This window comes from Drosophila arizonae, chromosome 2 (genome assembly GCF_054131065.1).
Source record: "Drosophila arizonae isolate 15081-1271.41 chromosome 2, UAZ_ARI_1.0, whole genome shotgun sequence".
In the NCBI taxonomy this organism is placed as follows: domain Eukaryota; kingdom Metazoa; phylum Arthropoda; class Insecta; order Diptera; family Drosophilidae; genus Drosophila; species Drosophila arizonae.
The window spans coordinates 34,361,615-34,378,020 of NC_142922.1; the positions used below are offsets into that span (position 1 = coordinate 34,361,615).

A 16,406-nucleotide genomic window follows, 5' to 3' on the forward strand; every position below is an offset into this window, starting at 1 on the left:
ATATACGCGGGTTGACCACCCACGTCGAACGAACTATGGTAGATATATGTCCGCCTATAGGGGGCGTGGCAAATCGCAAAAGTTTATATCTCCTACAGTTTAAGAGCTAGAAGCTTCAAATTTCCCAAAAAAAAAAATTTTAAGCCTCTTTAGGGGCGTGGCATATCGAAAAATACCCTGTAATTTTCACATTTTTTGAGCGTAAGAATTCAAATTTTACATTTAGGTAACCGGTTGCTTGTTCTAAAAACTGGATAAAATTGAGGAGTCTACGGCCACTAGGGGCGTGGCAATCGGCATTTACAGTGCCCGAATTGCGACATTTATATGCGTCAGCCATCTATTTATGTATATGTACACATAAGTAGGCTTAATAGGCATTGATAGCACGGAAGGAAACATTTTTATAAAATTAATAAAATATAAAAAAGCTAAAATAACAAAAATTTGCAATTTACAAAAAAGTGTTTTCAGCGGGATTTGAACTCGCACCCAACCCAAACAGCATGTTTGTCAAAATAGCTAAAATACAGATCGTCGGCACTTCAGCCTACAGCACCACCGCGTCGTTTCGATCAATAGTAGTTACAACGAAATCACATTATTCTTATGACACCGCATAGCAAAGAAAAGCCAGTGTAGCGGCTGGAAATTCAAAAACAATGCAAAGACAAATCAATGGCAACGGGATTCTTAGAATATGCTAGAGCACGCATTTATGTGTACATACAAATGAGCGCGTGTATAAGGCTGGAATGCTTGATGCTATGCGTGCAAGCTTACATATATAATTATATATACATATGTATGTATTTGCGTATATGTATTTGAGGGCTATTTAAGAAGAAACAAATTTAAACTTATAAAATTATTCGACTAAGAAAATGAAAAGTATTAATTGCCATTCAGTCAAGCTCGCACCTTCCCAATAAAATATCTATTTTATAAAAAACGAAATATGTATGAAAAAATACAAAAAAATAACACAGTAAAGGTTCGAACCTCCCCTACTCTAACATAATTTGCGTCGCCCTTAGCACCTGCGCCACTGCTTTGCTCGAGCAATCAGTTGCTAAAATAGAATAGCTTAATAAGAGAGCGTCATCAGATAAAACTACAGTAACGGCTAGAAAGTCCAGAAATCAATCGAAATTCTAAGAATGTGAGAAAAGGCGCGCTTCTGTCTGTACGCATAGAATAGACGATGAGTGTGTGCACAAGCATAGGAAAATCGCGCTGATCTGCTGTTAGCTTGAAGCCGGTATCCAATGTATGGATATAAATATATAACAAAAATCAAAATTGTATAAATTATATATGTATGTAATTTTAATGCAATAGCTATCGATGATTTTCCAATTTTAATGGCATCATGCCGTGTTTTTTGCTGCGCACTGGACTTGAAAATTGCACTATATACTCTGGTTGACAGCGTTTGGGCTGTGAATGAGTCTTCTGCTATATCGCCCGATTTCAACGTTTTTACTTGTTATTAATAGTAAAACTGAATATGCCCTCGCACAAAACCACATAAAACAAGTAAGAAAGCTCTAGTCGAGACTGCTCGACTACGAGATCCCCTGAACCCTTGGAGCAATAGATATTTCAATAATTTTTCGCGTCTTTCAGCTCACACAAGAAACACGCACACACACAGGCACGTACGCACACACAGGCATACATACACACGCACGCATACAGACACATATACACACACGCATACAGACACATATACACACACACAGACGCATACACACACAAACGCATACACACACACATACACACACACGCATACAGACACACATACACAAACACATACACACACATACACAAACAGATACACACACAAGCATAAACACGCATGGGCGGCAGTGAGCGCTTACTATGAGAACTTAATTGCTTAATAATTTTTTTTGTGGACGTACGATCTTCATGAAACTTTCTCTCTAGTACTTGAAATACGCTTTTTACAAAAGTGAGGGTGAGGGGGTGAATTTAAGGGTGGGGGGTAAATTTTAACAAAAACCGAAATTGTATAAATTGCATATAAGCATACATTAAAAATTTGGAGACTCTAGCAATAAAGGCGTAGAAGATATAAAATTATAACTGGTTTTCGATAAGGTTTTTTATCGATAAAAAAAGATCGGGATGAGTTATCGATTTTTAATGATAAACTTGATATGCGCGCTGTAATTACGGACATTTTAAAAAAATTTGAACTCTCTAGCTCTTATATCTTCTGAAATCGACGCGTTCATACATACGGACAGACGGACAGGGCTAAATCAACTCAGCTCGTCGCCCTGATCAAGAATATATATACTTTGTGGGGTCTGCCACGCCTCCTTCTCCCTGTTACATACATTTCAACAAAACCATTATACCCTGATTTCCCATTGAAAATGGGTTCAGGGTATAATAATCTTGTATTAAACTTCATCACTAATTTCCTCTTTTTGTAACTTATACTCCACGAAACACGAACAATTTTTTGTATTATACCCTGAACCCATTGAAAATGGGAAATCAGGGTATAATGGTTTTGTTGAAATGTATATAAAAGAAGGACGCCTGGCAGACCCAATAAAGTGTATATGTTCTTGAGCAGGGCGACGAGCTGAGTCGATTTGGCCCTGTTCGTCTGTCTGTCTTTCCGTCCGTATGTATGAACGCGTCGATCTCAGAAGATATAAGATCTAGAGACCTTTTTTCCTAGGTCCGTGTATATCACGCGCATATCGAGTTTTTCTCTAAATATCGATACCTACTCTCGATATTTTATAGCCCTTATCGAAAATCAGTTATAAAATTATATCTCCTATATTCACCCCCTTACCAACAAATTTGTAAAAGACGTATTTCAAATACCAGAGACTTGTGCTTTGACAAATGTATGCATATATATCCTCACTATATTCATAATCTGAAAGTTTAATGAAGATCGTCAATCGACAAGAAAAGTTATTAAACAATTAATTTCCCATAGTAAGCCGCCGCTGCATCCAATGCGTGTTTGTATACAATGCCTTATGGACTACAAATGAAACCTTATCTAACTTACGTACTACAAATAAAAATTACAACAAAACGTAAAACTTCAATGACTTGCGAACTACTAATGGGAACTAAAACAAAATGAAAACTTCAATGGCTTACGAACTAAAAATCAAACCTGATTATCTAGTTTACGCACTATAAAAACTCCTTGCTATGGTGAGCAAATAAAGCAATGTAAGGTGGCTCGCTGGAGAGCTGGCTAGCCCCGGTTCTCCAAAGTTCCTGGCGTGTATTATATTATATTTTTTATCGATAAAACCCTTATTAGTTATAAAATTATATCTCCTACAACTTAAAAGCTAAAGTCTCAAAAATTTTTATGTAGATTATATGCAACTTGTAAAATTTCGGTTCTTGTTCAAATTTACCCCCCACCTCTATATCCAACCCCTTACACACATATTTGTAAAATGCATATTTGAAATACTACAGCAGGCAGCTTCAAGTGCCCATCTTACCGTGAAGCTGCTTGTAAAATGAAATGTTAAGGTTTTTGCAGCTTAACTTAAATCATTGTCTTGCTGCCCAAGATCTTCTAGAGCAGACCATTAGGGAACAAGTAAGAAAACTCTAGTCGAGAGTGCTCGACTAGATACTACCCTGAACCCAACAAATAAAAATGCCCATTTAGTAAGGCTGAAATTTCAATTTTGATGTATTTAAAAATATAAATAAAATACCAAACTCATTTAATAAAATATAAAAATATTTTGAAACAATTAAAAAAGTTAACAACAGTTGCACCGATCGGGATTCGAACCGCGACTTCTCGATCGAGCGTCATGCAGCTAACACACTAGGCCACCTCACTCCTGCTAGTGGCGCTGGCAAAACTCAAATAGATTCACTGCTGCAGCGCCATCTACCAAAACTGAACGAAACTAACTGCTGATGCGATTCTAAGAATCTGCTAGAATAACCAAACTATTAAAAACGCACATAAAGTATGGTTAAAATTTTAATTTCGGTGTATTTAAAAATATAAATTAAATAGAAAACTCATTTATGAAAATATAAAAATATTTTGAAACAATTAAAAAAATTTAACACCAGTTGCATCGATCGGGACTCGAACCGCGACCTCTCGATCGAGCGTCATGCAGCTAACACACTAGGCCACCTCACTCCTGCTAGTGGCGTTGGCAAAACTCAAATAGATTCACTGTTGCTGCGCCATCTACCAAAACTAAACAAAACTAACAGCTGATGTGATTCAACGAATGTTTTTGTTGTAGCTGCTGCACGTGCGTTTGTTAATTGGCCAAATATTTGATTATTTTTTTATTAATTTTTGACTGAATGGAATTTAATGAAACTTTCAGCATATGATCTACATATTATATTAAATATTTGAGAAATTTAAAAAAAAAAAAAAAAAAAAATTAACCACAATTAGCTATAGTGGCATCTGATTGAACTTGAATGTTTTTACTCGATAAAAACATAACGGGATGATTTATCGAATTTTAAAAGCAAACTCGACGTCCGCGCTGTATATACGGTCATTTAAAAAAAAAATTCAAGTCTCTAGCTCTTATATCTTCGGAAATCGACGCGTTCAAACATACGGACAGACGGACAGACGGACGGACGGACAGACGGACAGACAGACAGACAGACAGGGCCAAATCGACTCAGCTCGTCGCCCTGATCAAGAATATATATACTTTGTGGGGTCGGCCACGCCTCCATCTGCCTGTTACATACATTTCAACAAAACCATTATACCCTGATTTCCCATTTTCAATGGGTTCAGGGTATAAAAATGTATAGATGTAGCTTTTCTCAGTGAGCCTCACCACGACGGTGCTCGACGAGCTTGCCGAGGATGCTAGGGGTCGGAAGGCCATTATAGCTGGAGATTTTAACTCCTGGGCGCTAGAATGGGGTAGCCCCACAACAAATGCCAGAGGTCGTATCCTACTGGAGATCTTCGCGACACTAGATGTTGCACTGCTCAACACTGGCCATGAGTACACCTTCAGTCGGGCGGGATACGGGTCTGTTATCGACATTACTTTTGTCACTTCATCCCTCTTTCGGGGAGCAACATGGATCCATTGCGATAGCTATACAGGCAGCGATCATACGGCACTTCTGTTCACAATAGGTGAGCCACCTGCCAGGGCGTCAACATTGTGGAGGGAGTCGTATCGGCTAGATACTTTTGATCCCGCGGTCTTTTCAGAGGCCATTCAGTCTCTGGGTACAATTGGTAATGCTGAGGCCAGAGCATGCCAAATGGTAGCCCAAATACAGTGTGCCTGCAATAGCAGCATGTTACATCGCAAGCAGTTCACGCGACAACATGACCCTACGTATTGGTGGAATACGTAAATAGGTGACATTCGTCGCAAATGCATCCAGGCGAGAAGAAGCTACCAACGGGCTCGTGGTAGGTCAACGTTTTTTGAGAAACAGTTAGCTTACCAGGCAGCTAGAAGACAGCTGAAGAAGGCCATTCGGGCAAGCAAAAGAGAATGTTTTCTACAGTTGTGCGACTCAGCTGATCAGGGCTCAACGAGCACTGAAATTGTTTTAGTTACAGAGGAAGAAATATCAGTAGTTCTCCGAGGTCTTAGAACCAACACAGCTCCAGGGCCGGACGGGATCCCAAATCGTGCGCTAAAGCTAGCCCTCGCCTTGCACCCAAGTATGTTCGCCGAATTATTTAATGAATGCCTGATCCAAGAGACGTTCCCGGCAAAATGGAAAGCCCAGAATCTGGTATTGCTACCCAAGGCTGGCAAACCACTAGATGAGCCATCTTCGTACAGACCGATCTGTCTCTTAGACACCATGGGAAAGGTGTTTGAGAAACTGATCTGCTCTAGGCTGGAGACTGCGATTGCAAGCGCCGGAGGCCTGTCACCAAACCAATTTGGATTCCGGAAGGCCCGGTCAACAACGGACGCGCTTAACAAAGTTGTCGGTCTGGCCACTTCCGCTATTCAAGGCACCAGATGGAGGCTCGGGACGAAGGAATACTGCATCATCGCGACCCTGGATGTAAGGAATGCCTTTAACACAGCTAGTTGGGATATGATACTGAATGCGCTGTCACAATATAATATCCCTAAATATCTAAGAGAGATAATAAAGAGCTCATTCAGAGGAAGAACACTGGTATACAACACGAGTGAGGGTCCCCAAACTCATACAGTGTCAGCTGGAGTACCCCAAGGCTCAGTGCTGGGGCCTCTCCTATGTACGACGGCGTACTACGCTTGGAAGTACCAGCAGGTGCGCACACCATTGGCTTTGCTGATGATGTGGCCGTCGTCGCCATGGGCAAGGAGCTTGAAGATAGAGAGGATATGTGCAGCGATAGTATCAATCGCATACGAAGCTGGTTGACAGGAGCTGGGCTCGAGCTAGCGGCACACAAGACCGAAGTTGTACTAGTCAGCAGTCGCAAAAGTGTGGAAACTGCCAATATAAAGATCGGCAGCGTCACCATTGCGTCAAAGAGGGCGATAAGATATCTTGGTGTCATGATAGACACAAGATTAACTTTCCGCGAGCACTTAGAATATGTGCATAAAAAGGCAGCTGATTCTTGTAGAGCTCTCTCGAGAATCATGCTTAACACGCGGGGACCTAAACAGCAACGACGTCTCCTCCTAATGAGCGTCATTAGGTCTGTCATCCTCTATGCTGCGCCAATATGGGCAAGAGCGATAGCAACGCCGAGCTACAGCCGAGGCATTTGCGCGATCTACAGGCTGAGCGCAATCAGAGTCAGCTGCGCTCGTCATAGCTGGTATGGTACCATTGGAGTACTTGGTCGCCGAAGCCGTGGAGCGGAATTCGCACGCGCCTGCGCGACTTAACGCTATCAGGGCGAACAGCATTGCACGATGGCAAAGAAAGTGGAATAGCTCAGCTAAAGGGCGGTGGACGCACAAGCTCATCCCGGAGCTTGGGTCAACCGTAAACACGGCGAGATAAACTTCTACCTTACGCAGATCCTCTCTGGACATGGATGCTTTCGGAGCTATTTGAAGCGCTTTGGCCACGCCAACCACATTCTTTTCGAATGTGGACGGTTCCTGGAGGAGAGGCGTCGTCTGGAAGAGGCAGTGGGCCGCTCCATCAGAGCGGACAACTTAGTCAACGCCATGCTGGAATCGGAGGAAGCTTAGGAACTAACAAGCACCTTCGCGGCCACGGTGATGATGGAGCTCCGCAGAGTCGAGCGACTGAGAAGACGAGCTGTCCCAGGCTAAGGTAGCGCATAGTGCTTGCGAAGCAATGCTTTACGGCCGTCCCGCAAGCACCGCGCGCTATCCTAGCCACCACGCAACTTGCAATTTGTTATATAATTTTGTCAATAAATGAATATAAAAAAAAAATAAATAAATAAAAATAAAAGGTGGCTCGCTGGCTAGCTGGCTAGCCCCGGTTCTCCAAAGTTCCTGGCGTGTACCGCAGCGTTGCCCTGGGTGACTCCTGTTGGTGGCTTCCCTTGGGGTTCGTGTTAAATCGGCGCTGGCTGGCTTATTCCCGACAAAATAAAAGAATAATGATGTCTTTCTGTTTATTAGTTTAGGAGATAGTTTCATTTTAGGTAACGTCCAAATTTTGCCTTTTTATACTCATTCACGAATGTGAACAAGTAAAAACGTTGCAGTCACTCATTCACATACCATCAACAATTTAGTAGTTAAGTTTTGCACTAATGCTGTAGAAATACAGTTTTTTCGATTTGCGACGCCCCTACTGGGCTTAGAAATATATCCGCCATAGCTCGTGATCTAGGGTGGTTGACGCAGATCTATATTCTAAATTTCAGCTTTCTAGCTCTTCAATTAATATGATTTCCGGCATATCGGAAAATGCATTTTCCGATTTGCCACGCCTCTCGTGGGCGGATCGGGAAAATTTTAACACTGTATAAATCGGAGATATATAAGAGTATGTGTTCCAAATTTCAAAAGTCTCTAGCTCCAATAGCGCCGAAATAGATTGCGGTAATACGGACAGACGCACGGACAGTAAGACGGACATTGCACAAAACCCATACACTCATTTCACGTTCGTGAATGAGTATAACAAGCACAATGCGGCTTATACTATGAAGTACACTGCACAGTGGCAGATTTGGAAGCTGCACTGGCCAAACTGAAATAGATTCACGGCTGCAACGCCAGCTAGCAAAACTAAACCAAATTAACTGCTGATGTGATTCTAAGAATCTGCTAGAATAAGCAAACTAATAAAACGCACAGTTAGTATGGTTAAAATTTCAATTTCTGTGTATTTAATAATATAAATTAAATAGAAAACTCATTTATCAAAATATAAAAATATTTTGAAACAATTAAAAAAATTAACATCAGTTGTACTTATCGGGATTCGAACCGCGACTTCTCGATCGAGCGTCATGCCGCTACTCACTACGACACCTCACTTTTGGAAGCTGAGCTGTCAAAACTCAAAAAGATTCACTGCTGCAGCGCCATCTACCAAAACTAAACTAAACTAACAGCTGATGTGAATGTTCTAGAAGAAGTTTGAATGTGTGCACACGTATACGATACTGTTGTAGCTGCTGCACGTGCGTTTGTTAATTGGAAAAATATTTGATTATATTTTATTAATTTTTGACTGAACGGAATTCAATGAAGCTTTCAGCATATGATCTACATTATTATATTGCATATTCGAGAAATTTAAAAAAATCCAAAATCATTCACAATTACCTATAGTGTCATCTGACTTGAACTTGAATGTTTTTATTCGATACAAACATAACGGGATGATTAATCGAATTTTAAAAGCAAACTCGACATCCGCGCTGTATATACGGTCATTTAAAAAAATTTCTAGTCTCTAGCTCTTATACGGATAGACGGACAGACAGACAGACGGACAGGTCCAAATCAACTCAGCTCGTCGCCCTGATCAAGAATATATATACTTTGGGGGGGTCTGCGATGATTCCTTCTGCCTGTTACATACTTTTAACAAAACCATTATACTCTGATTTCCCATTGAAAATGGGTTCAGGGTATAGGTATTGAAGTCTCTAGCTCTTATATATTCTAAAATCAACGCGTTCAAGCATACGGACGGCAAGCAATATACTAATTCACTTTCGTGAATGAGTATAATAATTCAACGATAACTATTCCCCTTATTATCACAATATAAAAGTATTATAAAGAAAGTCCGTTCACAAGCAAAAGGATTAAACAATTAAGTTCCCATGGTAAGCCCATGCGTGTTTATGCGTGCATGTCTATGACGCGAATATATTGCATTTGTGCAATGTCCGTCTTGTTGTCCGTCCGTCTGTCCGTATGAACGCAATCTATTTCGGAGCTATTGAAGCTAGAGAAATTTCAAATTTGGAACACATACTCGTGTATATCTCCGATCTAAAAAGTGTTAAAATCGCCCACTAGGGGCGTGGCAAATCGGAAAATGCATTTTTCGATATGCCAGAAATCATGTTAGTTGAAGAGCTAGAAAGCTGAAATTCGGTATGTAGGTCCGCGTCGACCACCCTAGATCACGAGCTATGGCGGATATATCTCCGCCCATTGGGGGCGTGGTAAATCGGATAAAACTCTCCAAGAGTTTTACAGCTAGAGTGCTGAAATATTGCACGTTAGATAATGTTTTGATTCTATAAAGTCTAAAGACAAAATTATAAGTCTACACCCATTATGGTTGTGTCAAATCGATTTGATTTTTTAAATTCTGCTATATTTTGGACACTATTGATGCCAGAGACCTCAAATTTTGTATATATACTCGTGCTGATCACCTAAGACCAAAAAGTTTGGTCGGATATATGTCCGCCCACAGGGGGCATGGCAAACAGTAAAAGTTGATATCTCCTAAAGTATAATAGCTAGTAGCTTCAAATTCAGATAGTTAAGTTACCAGTAAACTCCTCTATCGATGACCCAAAAATAATTTGTATGCCTCTTTATGAGCGTGGCTAATCGAAAAATACCCTATAATTTTCACATTTTTTGAGGGTAAGCACTCCAACTTTGCAGTTAGGGTACTGTTATCACGTTCTAAGAACTAACCAAAAATGAGGTGTTTACGCACAGTAGGGGCGGTAATAGAGCGAAACTTAACTACTAAACTGTTGATGGGATGTGAATGAGTATTCCGCAGTCGGTAACACCCGACATAGTCATATTTACTGTAAATAATTGAAATAAAATCATTTTCAACAAAAAATATTTAAGTTTTTCATACATATGCATGAATGTTTGGTATAAAATCACGTTTTTCATCTTTGCGGTAAAACTGTGAAGCCACCTGTTCACACATCACCTTCATTTTAAAGATTGAAGGATTCTCTGTGGAATTCTATTTAAATTTTTAAATATATTGTGCAAAATGAGCAAAGGTCCAACTGTGCGTCGTGGACCACGTTCACTGATGAATGGTAGAGCGTGTGTAAGAAACGGGGCCACTTCTGCTCCTATCGGGGATGGTAGTCCCCTGAGCCCTGCTCTGACTCCTCCCGCTCGACGTCTGCGAACTCTTCGTCACTGCTAATCTTTATTACTTGCTTCATTAATCATTTATTATATTTATTTATTATATTATATTTGTTTATCGATAAAACCCTTATTAGTTATAAAATTATATCTCCTACAACTTAAAAGCTAAAATCTCAAAATTTTTCATGTAGATTATATGCAACTTGTAAAATTTCGGTTCTTGTTCAAATTTACCCCCACCTCTATATAAAATGCATATTTGAAATACTAGAGACTTGAGCTTTGGCAATGCATGCATATCCATGTTAAAATTTTAATCTGAAAGTTTCATGAAGATCGTTTATCCATAAGAAAAGTTATTAAACAATTAAATTCTCATAGTAAGCGCACACTGCAGCCCATGCGTGTTTAGGCGTGGGTGCTTGTGTGCGGGTGTGTGTTTGTGTGTGTGTGCGAGTTTTTTTTTTATTTTTTATATTCGTTTATTAACAACTTTACTTATATACTTATATGTATAATGGTAGCGCACGATGCTTGCGGGACGGCCCGTCTTTGCTCGATCCTGCGAAGTTCCATCATAATTGTGGCCGTGAAGGTGCTTATAAGTTTCCAAGCTGCCTCCGATTCCAGCATAGCGTTGACCATGTTGTCCGCTCTAAGAGAGCGGCCCACTGCTTTTTCCAGACAACACCTCTCCTCTAAGAAGCGTCCACATTCGAATAAGATGTAGTTTGCGTCCTCCACCAGACCTAGTCCGCACCAAGAGCATTCGTCGGTTTCTTCGTGGCCAAAGCGCTTCAAGTAGCAAGAAAGCACCCTTGTCCCGAAAAGATCTGTGAAAGATAAAAATTAGCCTCGCCGTGTTTGCGGTATACCCATGGCTCAAGCTCCGGGATGAGAGTATGTGTCCACCGCCCTTTAGTTGAGCTGCTCCCCCCTCTTTGCCATCGTGCAATGCTGTTCGCTCTGATATCGTTGCGTCGTATTGGCTCGTGTACATTCCGTTCCACGGCTTCGGTAACTATGTCCTCCGAGTGCCACGTCGTCAGAGACTGTTCTGAATGCGCAGCAGACTCTGATTGCGCTCAGTCTGTAGATGGCGCAAATGCCAATGCCAGCTGTAGCTCGGCGTTGCAATCGTTTTTGCCCATATTGGCGCAGCATAAAGGATGACGGACTTTATGATGCTCATTAGAACAAGACGTCGTTGCTGTTTTGGTGCCCGCGTGTTGAGCATAATTCTTGAGAGAGCTCTACAAGAATCAGCTGCCTTTTATGCACATATTCTAGGTGCTCGCGGAAAGTTAATCTTGTGTGTATTATGACGCCAAGATACTTAATCTTTGACGCGATGCTGACGCTGCCTATCCTTATATTGGTAGTCTCCACTTTTTTGCGACTGCTTACTAGGACGACTTCCGTCTTGTGCGCCGCCGCAAGCTCGAGCCCAGCTCCTGTCAACCAGCTTCGTATGCGATTGATATTTTCGCTGCACATATCCTCTGTATCTTTAAGCAAAGCCAATGGTGTGCGCACCTGCTGGTACTTCCAAGCGCAGTACGCCGTCATACATAATATTCCATAGGAGAGGCTCCAGCACTGAGCCTTGGAGTACTACAACTCGTGTTGTATACCAGCGTTCTTCCTCTGAAGTAGCTCTTTATTATCTCTTTTAGATATTTAGGATAGTATATTGTGATAGCGCATCCAGTATCTTATCCCAACTAGCTGTGTTAAAGGCATTCTTTACATCCAGGGTCGCGATGATGCAGTATTGCTTCGTCCCGTGCCTCCATCTGGTGCCTTGGAAAACTATACGAAGATGGCTCCTCTGGTGGTTTGCCAGCCTTGGGTAGCAAGTTTCAAGTTTTGGGCTTTTCAGCTTGTATAATTCGGCAAACGTACTAGGGTGCAAGGCAAGGGCTAGTTTTAACGCACGATTTGGGATCCCGTCCGGACCTAGAGCTGTGTTAGATCTAAGACTTCTGAGAGCTACTAAGATTTCTTCGTCTGTAACTAAAACAATTTCAGTGCTCATTGAGCCCTGATCAGCAGACTCAGGGGCATGAATGGAGCTTAATCTTTCTGGGAAGAGCGTGTTCACAATCGCTTTAAACTTCAAGCGATCAGTAGGCTGCACCTGTATTTTTTAACTACTATCTTGTATGCTCTGCCCGAAGCGTCATATTCGGCTGAGTCACACAACTCTAAGAAGCATCCTCTTTTACTTGTCCGAATGGCCTTCTTTAACTGTTTTCTAGCTGTATATAAAACATAGACCTACGCCGAGCTCGTTAATAGCTTCTTCTCGTCTGGATGCATTTGCGTCCAATGTCACCTATTTGTGCATTCCACCAATACGTAGGCTCTTATTGTCGCGTGAACTGCTTGCGACGTAACATGCTCCTATTGCAGGCACTCTGAATTTGGACTACCATATGGCATGCTCTGGCATTACCAATTGTGCCCAGAGACTGAATAACCTCTGAAAACGCTGCTGGATCAAAAGTATCCAGCCGATACGATTCCCTCCACAAAGTTGGCGCCCTGGCAGGTGGCTCACCTATTGTGAACAGAAGTGCCGTATGATCGCTGCCTGTAAAGCTATCGCAATGGATCCATGTTGCTCCCCGAAAGAGGGATGAAATGATAAAAGTAATGCCAATAACTGATCCGTATCCAGTCCGACTGAAGGTGAACTCGTGACCAGTGTTGAGCAGTGCAACATCAAGTGTCGCGAAGATCTCCAGTAGGATACGGCCTTTGGCATTTGTTGTGTGGCTACCCTATTCTAACGCTCATGAGTTGAAATCTCCTGCTATAATGGCCTTCCGACCCCTAGCATCCTCGGCAAGCTCGTGGAGCACCGTCGTGAATTCACTGAGCTGCATGCTGGGGGCCAAGTAGCAACTATAGAGCCATAAGTTACCATATCGGCCACATACGAATCCATTGAATGACTTAACATTCGAAAGTACATTCGTTGAGTGTGTGTGTGTGTGTGTGTGTCTTGTGTTAGTAGAAAGACGCGAAAAAAGATTGAAATAACTATTGCTCAAGGGTTCAGGGGATCTCGTAGTTGAGCAGTCTCGACTAGAACTTTCTTACTTGTTATTTATTTTTACTTTTTTACTGATGCTCTCATGGCGTTCAAATGGGGTTAACTGCATTCGCAGATAATGATGTTTTACAAAACATCGATGCATCGTTTCACATCGGAATCAGCGAAAACATCGGAAAGCATCGGTAAAAATTGGTAATAAAACATCGATGCTCGATGCATCGTAGGTCGTTCTAAAAACTGACAAAAAATGAGGAGTCTACGGCCTGGGGACGTGGCAATAGGCATTTATAGTGCCCGAATCGCGACATTAATATGTGTCAGCCATCTATTTATGTACTTGTACATATAAATCAGCTTTATAGATATTCAAATACGAAATGAAACGTTTTTATGAAATTATAAATATAAAAAAAGCTAAAATAATAAAAATTTGTTATTGGCAAAAACGAGTTTTCCGCGGGATTTGAACTCGCATCCAAGCCAAAGAGCAAGTTTGTCAAAATACCTAAAATGAAGATCGCCGGCGCTTCTGCCTACAGCACCACCACGTCGTTTCCAGCAACAGTAATTAAGACCAAATCACATTATTGTTATGATGCCATATAGCAAAGAAAAGCCAGTGTAGCGGCTGGAAATGCAAAAGCAATGCTAAGCCAAATCAATCGCAACGAATATTCTTAGAATATGTATATGTATATATGTATTTGAGGGCTATTTAAGAAGAAAAAAATGTAACTTTATAAAATTACTCGACTAAGAAAAAGAAAAGTATTAAGTGTCAAGATCGACCAAATGCAAATGCTGGGCTTTAAAATTGCTACAGGCAGCCAGAACTTCGCATACAAGCATACAAATGCTCATAGTACATGTAGCAAGGGACACATTGTGTGTGTGCTTGCTCGACACGAAAACATTTTCATTATGCGCACCAACGCTTTCATACCCTTCCCACAAATAATAACGAAAACGCAAATATTTTTTAGGAGCTTGGCAAACGGTTTAAAAAGTTTAGTATACTCTTCACACAGAACGGAAGGCATGGGTTCTTGCCAGAGCTTGCAAATGAGAGTTGATCGTTTTTTCGTTTATGCTCTTCTTCGCATCATAACCAAAAAAAATTGTGCAGACACGTCTCTCTCTGAGCATCACTCTCTGTTTTCTTTAGCATCTGTTTCGCTCAGACGCAATGCAATGACTCATTCGTGTGACGCTCTCACATGAGTGTCACGTAAAACTAACACGATTTTCCCTCACACAAAGACTCTCAGCAAAAAAACACTTTGACTAAAAAACTCAGGAGAAATTGCTTTTGCCTTCGTGTGCATGTAAATACACGCATACATACATACAAAAAGAACGCAGCAATCGCGCGTGATTACCCATACAAACGCAACTTACCGTTTGCTTAATTTAACTCAAGCAAATGATCAGTGTTTGACTTGAGGAAACGAAAACAGAGCGCGAGCGAGCTAAGCCAGACGCGACAAAAACAGTTTCTGTCTGAGTTTTTTTGACTGTGTCAGTGAAAGACACTTTTTTGCAGACAAGGAAAAAGTGTTAATAGTTATTTGCGAGCTATGGTTCTTGCCGCGAAGAAATTTCAATTTTTGTGAGCTGCTGCTTTTGCTCACATGCATACATACATATACACATTTGAGAGAGCAGAAAGCATCGTGAGAGAGAGAGAGCAAGGGAAACATTCAGCGCAGAGGGATCTTTTGTTCAACAGTCGACCATCTCGGTAGAGCGCATGAAGTGAAATGATTGTGCTTTCGTATATTTTCGTAGCCCGAACCCAAAAAGTGAGGAGCCAAGCAAATACAAAATTTTGTGGGACGCAACGCTCGAAAAAAAAGTGTGCAAAACGCTTTACACTACGTGTCCGGTCTACGTGTTCTGTGGTTAGTGATATTACTTATGAATACACAAACACATGTTTATTTAGAAATAAAAATATAATAATAAGATAAAAAGATTTTATTCATATAAACGTAATTTTATTAACTTATATATATATATATGAAATTATAGTTTTCATAGTTTAAAAAAAAAAAAAAAAATATATATATATATATATATATATATATATATATATATATATATATATATATATATATATATAAAGTTTGGTATACTCTTGGCCAACCACACTCAGTGCCCTGAACCCATTTTCAATGGGAAATAAGAGTATAATGGTTTTGTTGAAATGTATAGAAGGAGGCGTGGCAGACCCCACAAAGTAAAAATATTCTTGATCAGGGCGACGAGCTGACTCGATTTAGTCCTGTCCGTCTATCTGTCTGTCCGTCCGTCCGTATGTTTGAACGCGTTGATTTAAGAAGATATAAGAGCAAGGACTTAAATTTTTTTAAATGTCCATATTTACAGCGCGGATATCGGGTTTATCACTAAAAATCGATAAATCATCCCAATCTTTTTTATCGATAAAAAACCTTATCGAAAATCAATTATAAAATTATATCTCCTACATCTTTGGAGCTACAGTCTACAAATTTTGAATGTATATTTATATCCATTTTGTACAATTTCGGTTTTTGTTGAAAATAAACACCACCCCCTCCCCCTAAATCAACACCCTCACCAACACCTTTGTAAAAGGCGTATTTCAAATACTAGAGACTTGTGCTTTGACAAGTACACACATATTATTGTTATAATTACGATCTGAGGTTCATGAAGATCGTATGTCCACAAAACAAGTCATTCACCCACGCACACTGCAACCCATGCGTGTGTATGCATGGGTGCTTGTGTGTTTATGTGTTTGTTTGTGTGCGTGACGCAAAAAA

At 40.7% G+C, this 16,406-nt stretch overlaps 1 protein-coding gene across 6 annotated transcripts in view; it reads left to right on the top strand.

The window, feature by feature from the left end:
- Positions 1-16,406, top strand: part of Snap25 (Synaptosomal-associated protein 25kDa) — a 207,751-nt gene that overhangs the window by 61,796 nt on the left and 129,549 nt on the right. The window lies entirely within an intron of this gene.